This window comes from Centruroides vittatus, unplaced genomic scaffold (genome assembly GCF_030686945.1).
Source record: "Centruroides vittatus isolate TY-2023 unplaced genomic scaffold, ASM3068694v2 contig_401, whole genome shotgun sequence".
In the NCBI taxonomy this organism is placed as follows: Eukaryota; Metazoa; Arthropoda; class Arachnida; order Scorpiones; family Buthidae; genus Centruroides; species Centruroides vittatus.
The window spans coordinates 57,252-68,837 of NW_027122216.1; the positions used below are offsets into that span (position 1 = coordinate 57,252).

Sequence of the window (11,586 nt, forward strand, 5' to 3'; positions counted from 1 at the left end):
GTAAACATAAAATTAGTATTCGGCTTTTAGTGAAAACTAAAATGTAAAACTAGAAATTATAAATTATAGTCTTTTTTTCCATATTTTTTGAACATAATTGTAAAAAGCATCAAATAGTAGCTTATCCAGTGGACATGGCCACCTGAAACTATGCGTAAAGATTTCTAATTTCAGAATAAGTCTATCTTGATCGTAAATTGGACAATGATAGATTATATGGTCGGCTGTGTCTAGGTTTTCTGTAGAGCAAAAGCAAGAGGCAGTTTCTGACCGGTTATGGAGTCTTTTAGTTTTGGAATGAAAAAGTTTCTACGTTCTATCTTAATTATAACTCTATCTATTGAAACTTTTATTCTAAGACATCAGAATTTCCGGGCCTATTTTGGTAACAAGTCCACCCGGAGTCGGATGATAAGGCAAAGTCGGCCACAGCCTTGCTTTGAATAACGATATTTAAAGAAATTAAACGAATATGTCTTAATTAGAATAAATGTAAAAAGGATGATTAGGTGATAAACCGAAAGGAGTATTGAAAAAGACAGATGATAAATCGAAATCGTATGATTCGCTACGTGCCAGATGATTTCTCCTTACGTGCCACACATTCGCCACTCCAGATATATACTGTACTTTCATATACGGTATTAAATATTTATATTTTTATATATAAAGACATAGGAATGTCAAATGTTTTTATTTAAATCGCAAAAAGCACCTTACGTTATTCATCTTTTAAATTATTACATTACAGTTCTTTGCAATTTTTAGGTATCATATTATAGCAGTTTATAGCAGCTGAACAATTAGGTAATTTTTTTCTTGAAGTTAGGTAACAAATTAGCGCGATTCAGGCGCGAAACGATTGCGATTTCCGAACATGCATGTGTTGATTACCTCTTCTTTTTCTTAGTGTATTATTCAATTACTGCGAAACGAACGAAATAGTAGAAACTAGTCGAACTATATCGCGACGATTTGAAAGAGTTTTACGAAAATGGCTTTTAATTTCTAGTAGTTTTCCAAGTATCATAGCTGACTGTCTCAATAAACTATTCAATATATTTAATTATATAGTAAATGTTATTAAACTTATATAGAAATAATGGTACAGTATATAGGCAGAGGCGTTTTTATCATTTTTCTGCCTTTTCCTTATATTAAATGTAAGTTACTAACTTTTGCGTATGAATTTTCTAAGATGCTAAAGGAAACCGCCTATTTAGGCTATACTGTTTTTAAAACATTGGTTAGAAAACAAAAAGTTAGTTGACTAACAATCAAAGCAAGAAATTTAAAATTTTGGAAGGGAATAATTTTCAAATTCAAATTTTAAACTGTTTATAGTTGAAATTTCTCAGCCAATCAAAAGCCTAATTTCAATTTTCGAACGTGAATGAGCCGGAAAATCGCATAGAAATCGTTTAACTGTCGATATTGAAATCAAGCTTAACGAAGTTCATTTGTAATTTTGTGCAAAAGCTTGAAAAAGACGGAAAACGAAGTCAATTGAGGGAAATGGTGAAGAGGGAAAAAAGAGTGAGAAATGAAAATTAAAAATTTAGTTTAAATAGATCGGGAGATCATCTGATGGTTTCCCCGAAAATATCACATGCATTAAAAGTAGTGCGGCACCGCAGATTCCTAAGCGTACTAATAGGTTTCTAATTGGAAGGTATCCAAACCGATATGTAAGTTCAACGTAATTAGAATAAATATCAATTTAAATTAAGACTTTAAATATATTTTCTACAATCAACTTTGTTTATAATTAAAATCATTTAGTTATCGATATATTCTATGCAGTTCTATTAAATAGTGTAAGCCATTTAATAGAACTGAAAGGGTGGTGACTGAAATTTTTGCGTAAAGGTTGAGAAATCGAGATCTGAGAATCAATCTGAAAATTTATCTCATTTCTACAAATTATTCCTTATAATTGATGGAAATAGGCTCTATAAAAAGAAATAGACTACTTCGAAATCAGTTTATTAATATATTATTTATACATTAAAAAAATTACATAAAATATACTCAAAGTATGAAAATGGCTTTATTAAATTCTTTCTTATACTATAATAAATAAAATTTTTGTTTTAAAAAATTTAATTAACAAAACTAATTAAAATTTTGAATAATTTAAATTAATTTTAAATAAAACTTTTAAAAATTATGTTTTAAAATTTGTGACCATTAGTGGTCGAATTGATAAAACCCCCAAACAGTGGACCACGTATAGTTTTCTGTGTTTTCTTCGCGTGTCTAACACCAAAGTAGAGTCCGGTTTCCCATAAAAAGTTCTCCGATATGCATACTCCTTGGCACATCGTCCATGTGCTTCGTTGCCTTATTACATCCACCCTGTTTTAAAATTTTAAATTACTTTTAAATTAAAATTTGTTTTTATTTATTTAAATAAAAATATGAAGATTTAAGAATTACATGAAACCATTTTAACAACGTTATCAGTATATTCCTGAATTATGTATAAAATCAACTTATTATACAGAACTAATTAAATGTGAAAAATTCAAAATTAAATGCAAAAATCTGATTAAATAGGTCATAAACATTCACTGTTATTGGAGTCTGATTAATGTAAATTTAATTATATTATGATTTTCCTGGTTATTTATGTCATAACCATAAAAATCAAATAAATATTTTAAATATATGCACATTTAATTATTATTTGATGATGACCAAGAAGCATAGAAAAGTATATGTAGCATTTATAGACATCCAAAATGCTTTCGACTCTGTTTATGTTCCACTACTAGTGCATAATCTAACAAAGAAAGGAGCAAGTAATCAATTCATAACAGCAATATCTAAATTATTTGCAACCTATAATGTAAAAATTAAACAAGGTCAATCTATCTGCCCATCAATAATATTAACACGTGGTATTCTCCAAGGCGACCCTCTCTCTCTCCATATTTATTCAATTTCTATTTACACGAGATAGACCAAATTTTTCAAAACAAATCAGGTGGTATAGAAATTGACGACAAGACTTTCCACTACGTATTATTTGCTGATGATTTAGCAATATTTGCTCCGACAAAGTCTCCTTGCAAAGGAAAGTTAATCTTGTAAATTCATATCTTAAATCGCTCTATTTAATAATTAATAATCTTAAAACCAAAGTTATCATCTTTCGTAATAACAGTAATATCTCTAAAAAGGAATCGACAATTTATCTAGATAAGTATCCACTGCAATTAGTAAATGAAACAACATACCTGGGAGTTGTCTTTGATTGGAATCACACGTTTAAAGCACATATCAAATATTTAAACGATAAAGTAAAACTTGCCATTGATAATCTATTATATTTATATTCAAACTTAAAAATCACTAATTTATCCATTTATATGAAACTTTATAATTCAATCACCAATCCAATAATTTACTACGCATCACCAATCTGGGGTCTCGATTATCTATATAAATTAGAAAGTTATCATATATACTTCCTCCGGCACCTCCGGCTTCATCTGGAAAGATCCGTCCAGGATATGCTGTTCGAAACGAAACCAATCGTATATGTTTCTATCCCTTCTTCTTAAAACGTATTATCAAATTTAACTATCGTTTAAAATTTAAAAGTGGCAATAATATCTCATTTCTACATCAAAAACTAATTAATTATAATAAAAAATCATCTTCTCCTCATCTCTGGCAAACTAAATTAAACCGCATATTAAATTCCTTTGGAGTATCCGAATTATTATTCAAAGATAATATCCTCAACTGGTAGTATGGCTATACTATGTTAATGGAAGCAGCAATATCTCAATCTATAAATTCCGATCAAACCAGCCTGAATCGTAGTTCATATCATCCTTGGTATTTAGAAATACTAAATATACCTTCTCTACAACCATATATAATGAAGCCAATCGGCTTCATTATGTATTCAAATAACCAATGTCCATGGTACACAGCTAAAGACTCTTCAATGGAACATCTACTTTTAAAATGCCAAAAACTCTCAAAAATTCGTGATTCCCTCAATATTACTCAAACTCTACAAACAGAATCTTCACATAACTATAAAAACAACCTAAACAATATGAATAAATTAGAACTTTGTAAAATATGTAATTACTTTACCAAGAGTATTAAAATATTGGAAAACTAAACTAGTTAAGTAAATTCGAAATAAAGATCAACTGGAACATCGTTGCATAACTGTAAAAATGAGAATAATAATTCCTCCTTATATTATAAAATGTTAAATATAATAATATGTAGACTATTGTAAACAAATATTTATTGTGGTTATTCTATTAACAGATGTAATAATATATAATGTACTAATATAAATCTGTATTCACCCATGCAACAGGGAAAAATTCTTTATGCTAATAAATTGTGTTGTAATATTATTATTTGATGATTACGTTTGTCTGAGTTGAAATGTGAACTATTTCAGAGAATTTCATTTATCACTTCTTAAAAAAGACAGGATTTAAATTGCAGTTATTTTAAATGGAAATCCCTGGATTTTCAGGAATTACGGCAACCAAACAATTAAAGATTTTGTAACAGTCACTTCCTGATAATATATTTCAGAGATTATAAAACTGATTCGATTAGCGAATAAAACATTTAATATTTGTGTTCGAAGAAAACAGTTGATATAGGGCATTCAAGTTATTTTTACAAAATGATTTCGTCAAAAATAATATGTTTGACTGTTTTATCATTGCTGGTAATGAACGTTGCTGCACAACGGTGTAAGTTTCCCTTTCTTTTTCAACTTGTTTTTACAAATTCAGTAAAAATTAACATTCTTTTTTTAGTAAAATAATAAGAAATTTAGAAATAAATTATAATTCATTTAATATAATTTTTATTATTATAATTAAATTATACGTAATAAATTAAATAGTTTTTGAATTTTAGTATTAATGAAAGTGTCTTGTATTTTTCCAATCTTTCAAAATAATTCAGTTATTCTGTGTATTCTATAAATATATATACTGTATATAAATTACAAGACATTAGATAAACTTTTGAGTTGATGTTGTGTAGCTCAGTGGTGGAGAATCTGCGGCTTATTTGTGGTTTCTTATGTTGCCTGATAAAATGTAAAGTAGCATAAATTAATTTTGAGTTATGACAGCATATTTTTTCGGTATTTTCCATTATTGAATTTATTTAAATAAAATATGTGTATATTTTTCTGCATACTGTATGTACTCAATATACATATTGCGCAGTATATACAGTAAGAACCGTACACACTTATTCAACTTACATACAACATGCGGCCTTAGCGTTTATTCTTTTCCCAACTAGCTTTTACCACTGTAATGGTTTCCTGTTCCGTAGTTGGTCGTTTATTTTAAAATTTGATACTGTTCAAGCGAATTTAATTCAAAATCTGTTCATTTTTACATTCAGAACCTTTGATTGCATTGAACTCCGATCAAATGCCTTTTGTATCGATAATTTTAGTATCAGCAGGAATGTTTCCTGCTAAAAATAATTTCTTATTATTTTTTAATTTGTATTCATGTGTGTATAAAACAAAACTTACAAAAATAAATAAATATTAACTATTAATTAAACGACTAAATTCACCATATTCAATAATCGTTGAGCTTGCATTTTGTTATTCCATTGTTTCCTCACGATCTTTATTTTCACGTGACAAGATCCATTTTATAACTACTTGAGACGTCATAACCTTATTAACTAATTATGAAACGAAAAAATACTACAGTGACATAAGCTAGATGGGAAAAGAATAAACGCATCGCGTTATCAGATCACTTTCAAACGAGATGTGACTTTGCCATTAAAAACGGTTACAAATAATTAAAGGGGATAATCGTCTGGTCTAGCCCATCAATTATTTGTAAAAGCATTTTCTTTATTGGCGGTCGGATAGTCGAGCGGCTAAAGTCGCAACTGCCACTTTGAAGGACCAGGAATCAAATTCGGACGGGTCGAAAAATTCCAGGAATTTTTCGGGTGTGGTTCGTACGGATATGTGAGTTTTACCTCTTACTACTCGGCGGTCCGATTGTAGGACTGACCGAACCCGTAATAGGCTTACTAAAAAAGAAACTCTTAGTACCCACAGGACGAAAAGAGTTGAAACAAAATACATTTTCTTTACATTGAGGATATACGTAAATTTATGAACATCATTTAAAAGATTATCTTTTAATCATTTTAATGTTATATTATATAGTTTGTGGACCAAACGAGGAAATTAAACGATGCGGAGCTTGCGATGGAACCTGCAGGAATCCAAGACCGATTTGCACTGCTGATTGCAGACCACCTTCCTGTGGATGTATAAGGAATTTTGTCAGAAATCGAAGAGGCAGATGTATTCCTTTCAGATCTTGTTGGAGAAACTAAAATTATTTGCCGAGATATAACAAAGTTATTATCAATATATGATGATAATTTTTACAAAAAACTTTTACATAGTTTGTATTCCAAAATTACTCTTTTATGATATGTAATATCTCAAAATTTATAATGAAAAAAATAATAATATACTTTTGGAATTATGCTGAAGATAAATTATTCGTTCTTCAGTAAATTTGTATTATTCATTTAATAAAATTTTTCAAATAATTAGTTACTTTGTGACAAAATAATCGAAAATTGATTGAAATTTTTATATGATTAAGAAGATGTTCATAAATGACGTCCACACTGGGAGGAAGGGAAAGAGGGGGTTACGACAAGCCGGACAAAGCCGGCTTGTCGTAACCCCCTCTTTCCCCTGCTCTAACGGCAAGAAGGGAAGGGGTTTGAACTTCAATGGAACTTCAATGGACGTCCGTTTTATTTCATTAAATTATATACAGTTTATGCATTTTATTGTTCATAAAGTGATAAAGGTTTTGAGGGAAGTTGAGTTTTGTTAAACGTCCGACCAGGGGAAAGGGCTACAGAGACTTCGGTAAATTGGGACAATGAGGAAGGGAGAATAAAAATTTCAAGAAAAACGCAGAAGTAATTTAGGGACAACCCTAAGCAAATTCACATATTTCTGAGATATACACAAAAAGTTATTGTCTAAGTAAGAGTTGAATGATGTTTAAATATTTTCTAAATCAAATTAAAGTAAATTAATAATTTAGAATCATTAAATATCAATTTTAATTATTCGTTCTACTTTAAAAAATTAAAGAATTTAATTAAGAAATTTAATTCTTAAGAAAATTCAACATTTTCAATACAGAGTAAACATAGTCGAATTACTTTATTCAATGCCTCTAGTTAGATATTTAGTAGTCCAAATGCAACCAAATTTGATAAGGTGACATTTCCGAACACGCGGAAGACAATTCTGCAAAAAGATTAGTACTAAAACTCACCAATATCAAACGTCATGTTAGATATTGGTGAGTTTTATGAGATATTGATGACGCTGCAAGCAACGAAACTGCAGCTTTCTTTGCAAAAGTACTCGTGTCGTAGCCAAATGTTGGATTTATAAATGGCCATAGCTGTTCAATGTAATTTTTGTGAGCTATGATGACCTTCATCTTTCCAAAACGCACATTTCTTATGATGCTGTTTTAATAAAACAATAATAGGGCTGAAGCTACACTTCGACTTCACACGCTCCGGGATTTTGATCAACTGCTGGTTGATCAAAATCCCGATGACAAAATCGGTGACAAGCAACTGCTAGCTGTAGCTGATCATTCTCCCGAACCCATGAACCCCTCAAACCCCCATCTCCTCGACCTCTAACCACTAAAATTTAATAGAACCGGAAGAGTGATGACAAATTTTCGCGAAAAAGTTGAGAAACCGCGATCTGAGAATTAAATCTGGCAGTTTATCTTATTTCCATTAATTATTATCTATAATTGAAATAAAAAATAATAATTTATTATATTATAAAATTTATTCGAATTAGTTTAAAATAAAACTATTAAAAGTATCTGTTTTAAAATTTGTGACCATCAGTAGCCAAATGGATAAAAACCCGGAACACTGGAAGATGGTCGCCGGTTGATACCTGATCAAAGATTGGCCACGTATAGTTTTCCGTATTTCTTTCGCGTGTCTTATTTTTTGAAACTTTTTCCACCCTGTGGGCACTAAGAGGACCTCTTTTAGCAAGCCCATTACGGGTTCGGCCAAGCCCACAATTTGGCGGCTGGGTGGTAAAGGATGAAAGCCAACATATTCGGTCGAATCATCCCCCGAAAAATTCCTGGGGTTTTCATCCGGATTCGATCCCGGGTCCCCCAAAGCGATAAGCTGCCACCTTAACCGCTCGGCCATCCCGCCGTCTCTTTCGCGTGTCTAACACCTAAGTAGAATACGGTTTCCCATAAAAAGTTCTCCGATATGCAACCTCCTTAGTACATCGTCCATGTCCTTCGTTGCCTTATTCTATTCACCTGTTTTAAAATGTTTAATTACTTTCAATTTGTTTTTATTTATTTAAGTAAAAATATGAAGATTTGAGAATTACATAAAACCATTTTAAACAATATAATTAGTTTATTCCTGAAATATGTATTAAAGTCAACTTATTATACAGAACTAATTAAATGTAAAAAATTCAGAATTAAATGCAAAAATCTGGCTAAATAGGTCATAAACATTCTTCTGATATTTATCATTATTATTATTTTTAATAAACTAAGTATAAAAAATAGTATATTAGCTTTCTGGAATATCGCCATTAAGTCAACTTTAACTTCCTTTAGGTTCAGTGCCATGACTTTAAGGAACTTCAATTTATGATAATAAAACTTTCTGATCTAGTTTATGTTTCTGTCTTTCATTGAACTACAAAATATCATACGAATAGTAAATAAAACACATTTCATATAATCCTAATAAATTTCTTTCTGTCCTAAAAACGTAAAGTTATAAAATGACGATATTAAAAAATTATTTTGGCAATTTGTTCCATAATTGTAAACTGTATTCAAGTCTGATTAATGTAAATTTAATTATATTCTAATTTTCCTGGTTATTTATGTTAAAATCATAAAAATCATACTTTAAATACATGCACTTTTAATTATTATTTAATAATTACTTTAGTCTGTGTTGAAATGTAAACGATTTCAGAGAATTTCAGTTACCATTTCTAAAGTAAAACCGGATTCTGCTTATTTTAAATATAAATCCTTGAAGTTTCAGGAACTCCTTGTAGAAATTACGGCAACAAAACAATTAAAGATTTTGTAACAGTCACTTCCTGATAATATATTTCAGAGATTATAAAACTGATTCGATTAGCGAATAAAACATTTAATATTTGTGTTCGAAGAAAACAGTTGATATAGGGCATTCAAGTTATTTTTACAAAATGATTTCGTCAAAAATAATATGTTTGACTGTTTTATCGTTGCTGGTAATGAACGTTGCTGCACAACGGTGTAAGTTTACCTTTCTTTTTCAACTTGTTTTTACAAATTCAGTAAAAATTAACATTCTTTTTTTAAGTAAAATAATAAGAAATTTAGAAATAAATTATAATTCATTTAATATAATTTTTATTATTATAATTAAATTATACGTAATAAATTAAATAGTTTTTGAATTTTAGTATTAACGAATAACGTGCTGATAATAATTTTCTCTGTCTGATAATTTTATTTTGTATGCTTACTTTTTGCTCTTTTATGGTTTAATTTTTAACAATAATAAATCTTGCTAACTTGATGATAAAATATTATAAATAACGCAACAGACTTTAGCATTAATTGAAATAATTTTCGAAAGTCTCTTGTATGTTTTCAGTCTTTTAAAATAATTCAGTTATTATGTGTATTCTATAAATATATATACTGCATATAAATTATAAGACATTAGATAAACTTTTGAGTTGATGTTGTGTAGCTCAGTGGTGGAGAATCTGCGGCTTATTTGTGGTTTCTTATGTTGCCTGATAAAATGTAAAGTAGCATAAATTAATTTTGAGTTATGACAGCATATTTTTTGGTATTTTTCATTATTGAATTTATCTAAATAAAATATGTGTATATTTTTCTGCATACTGTATGTACTGAATATATATTGCACAGTATAAGCCTATACAGTAAGAACCGTACACACTTATTCAACTTACATACAACATGCGGCCTTAGCGTTTATTCTTTTCCCAACTAGCTTTTACCACTGTAATGGTTTCCTGTTCCGTAGTTGGTCGTTTATTTTAAAATTTGATACTGTTCAAGCGAATTTAATTCAAAATCTGTTCATTTTTACATTCAGAACCTTTGATTGCATTGAACTCCGATCAAATGCCTTTTATATCGATAATTTTAGTATCAGCAGGAATGTTTCCTGCTAAAAATAATTTCTTATTATTTTTTAATTTTTATTCATGTGCGAAACAAAACTTACAAAAATAAATAAATATTAACTATTAATTAAACGACTAAATTTACCATATTCAATAATAGTTAAGCTTGCATTTTGTTTCGTCACAATCTTTATTTTACGTGACAGGATCCATTTTATAACTACTTGACGTCATAACATCATTAACTAATTATGCAACAGAAAAATATTACAGCGACATAAGCCAGTTGGGAAAAGAATAAACGCACCGCGTTATCAGATCATTTTCAAATGAGATGTCACTTTGCCATCTCTACCTCTGGTCTACCCTTTTAATTATTTCAAATGCATTTTTTTATTTTTTTTATTTTTTTTATTGGCGTTCGGATGGTCGAGCGGCTAAATTCGTGATTACAAGTTTGGGGGGCCCGGGATCGAATTCGGACAGGGTCGAAGAATACCAGGAATTTTTCGGGAAATTGTCTGTACGAATGTGTTTCACCTATCATCACTTGGCGGTCCGATTGTAGGACTATCCGAACCCATTATAGGCTCACTAAAAAGAAACTCTTAGTACCCATAGGACGAAAAGAGTTGAAACAAAATACATTTTCTTTACATTGAGGATATACGTAAATTTATGAACATCATTCAAAAGATTATTATCTTTTAATCATTTTAATGTTATATTATATAGTTTGTGGACCAAACGAGGAACTTAAAGGATGCGGAGCTTGCGATGGAACTTGCAGAAATCCACAAGTAGCTTGCACTGCTGATTGCAGACCACCTTCCTGTGGATGTATAAGGAATTTTGTCAGAAATCGAAGAGGCAGATGCATTCCTTTAAGACTTTGTTATAGAAACTGAAATTATTTGCCGAGATATAACAAAGTTACTATCAATATTATGATAATAATTTTTACATAGTTTGTATTCCAAAATTACTCTTTTATGACACGTAACATCTCAAGATTTATAATGAAAAAAAAAAACTTTTGGAATTATGTTGGAGATAAATTGTTCGTTTTTCCGTAAATTTGTATTATTCATTTAATAAAATTTTTTCAAATAATGAGTTATTTTGTGGCAAAATAATCGAAAATCGATTGAAATTTTCATATGTTTAAGGGATTAATGACCCATATACACACTTTACCATGCCAAATTTCGTTTCTTATTCTTTACTTCATCTTGATATATTAAACGAAATAAAAGCCAACGCATACAGAATTCTCCCTTTATTTTTACTTTTTTGGGTTCAAGAGGTCTGAAAATGTCGAGATTCGCATA

At 29.6% G+C, this 11,586-nt stretch overlaps 1 long non-coding RNA gene across 1 annotated transcript; it reads left to right on the forward strand.

Moving 5' to 3' along the window:
* The first annotated feature begins 9,049 nt into the window (after window positions 1-9,049).
* On the forward strand, window positions 9,050-11,371 carry LOC136976558 (uncharacterized). Its single transcript, XR_010880944.1, has 2 exons — window positions 9,050-9,386; window positions 10,991-11,371. It is a non-coding gene; the product is annotated as an uncharacterized lncRNA (long non-coding RNA).
* Window positions 11,372-11,586: the final 215 nt, after the last annotated feature.